Source organism: Schistocerca cancellata, chromosome 2, assembly GCF_023864275.1.
Source record: "Schistocerca cancellata isolate TAMUIC-IGC-003103 chromosome 2, iqSchCanc2.1, whole genome shotgun sequence".
Classification (NCBI taxonomy): Eukaryota; Metazoa; Arthropoda; class Insecta; order Orthoptera; family Acrididae; genus Schistocerca; species Schistocerca cancellata.
Window position 1 is genome coordinate 113550724 of NC_064627.1, and position 1644 is coordinate 113552367.

Consider the following 1644-nt stretch of genomic DNA (forward strand, 5'->3'; position numbering starts at 1 on the left):
ACGAGTTTTCCCCACGACACATCTCTCGTTTATGCAGATCGGCGTCTGCGCTATCTCCTTCGCTCAGCGCGTGAGTCTGGTATCTCATCGCAACGCCATGCGCCTTGCGTGTCGTCGCTTCACACACACACACACACACACACACACACACACACACACACACAAATTCGTGTGCACGTGGGCGCGCTCGAGCACATTCATACAGCTATACACACACATCGTCCCGAGCGTCTTATAAAAAATTGTTTAAGTAATATTAATTAACGTTATTTAAAGAAATTACTCAAGTACTTTGCCAACGGCCTTGCCGCATTGATAACACCGGTTCCCGTCAGATCACCAAAGTTAAGCGCTGTCGGGCTGGACTAGCACTTGGATGGGTGACCGTCCGGTCTGCCGAGCGCTGTTTGCAAGCGGGGTGCACTCAGACCTTGTGAGGCAAACTGAGGAGCTACTTGGTTCAGAAGTAGCGGCTCCGATCTCGGAAACTGACATACGGCAGGGAGAGCGGTGTGCTGACCATATGCCCCTCCATATTTGCATCCAGTGACGCTTGTGGGCTGAGGATGACACGGCGGCCGGTCGGTAACGCTGGGCCCGCCAGAGCCTGTGGACGGAGTTTACGTTTACTCAAGTACTTTGACGGTTTGCTTTACGAGTGACCTTTTTTTCACTCTTTGCACTGCTGCTGTCGCAAGAGGGCGGAAATGGGACTGTGGATCAGATGACGGTGAACCGAGACGCACAAGAGAGACATGCCGTGGTGCGTACGTCACAGCACGTGACTTTACAGGTCTTACGAGTGCCAGCAGCCGTCTCCTGCGGGGAGTGAGTAACTATTTCAGACGAAACGTTTTGGCATATTAAAACTGTGTCCCGGACCGAGACCCGAACTCGGGACCTTTGCCTTTCGCGGGCAAGTGCTCTACCACTAGAGCAGTTGCCCGCGAAAGACAAAGGTCCCGAGTTCGAGTCTCGGTCCGGCACACAGTTTTAATATGCCAGGAAGTTTCATATCAGCGCACACTCTGCTGCGGAGTGAAAATTTCATTCTGTTTCAGACAAGTTCAATCATTCTCTGACTGTGCGTTTAGATGCATGCTAGCTCTCAACAGCACACGACGAAATTAAGACCTTCAGCGGGTAGCTTTTCAATTACATGTTGATTACCCGCGGGCCCTTCACGGAGCCGAGTGTTCGCGAAGTTCGTTGCAGGACCTGTATATCTCGTGGGCACTGGTCCCAACAAAGGTTATCGTAACCGCTGTGCAGGTTACTCAACCCAGTTGCCAAAATCTCAGCTGCAAGAAAGCTGCTCGACATGTCCCATCATCTAGACCACTGAGACTTTATTCGTGAAAGATGAAACATACTAACAGTCTGTCCATACTTCACGTATGACGGTCCAATTCGCCTTCCGTATTGTCGTTCGATATTACAGAACACACTGGATCATTTTTAGAACATCGACAGTTGTAACGATACCTGCAAACAAACCTGTTAATTTGTTCTTCTACTTGTCACAAATTTCTAAAATAATTACCTACTGATGATTATGGCTTCGGCATTGAAGTGAGTGTAACTACCCTAGAGAAGCTTAATACGCTGTTGAGTGGTAGGGTTGGGCCAGAAGGCAACAAAGCA

The 1644-nt window shown here is 49.6% G+C and overlaps 1 pseudogene; it reads left to right on the forward strand.

Annotated features, from left to right (window-relative positions):
* Positions 1-294: 294 nt before the first annotated feature.
* On the forward strand, positions 295-412 carry LOC126163687 (5S ribosomal RNA; annotated as a pseudogene).
* The last annotated feature ends 1232 nt before the right edge of the window (positions 413-1644 follow it).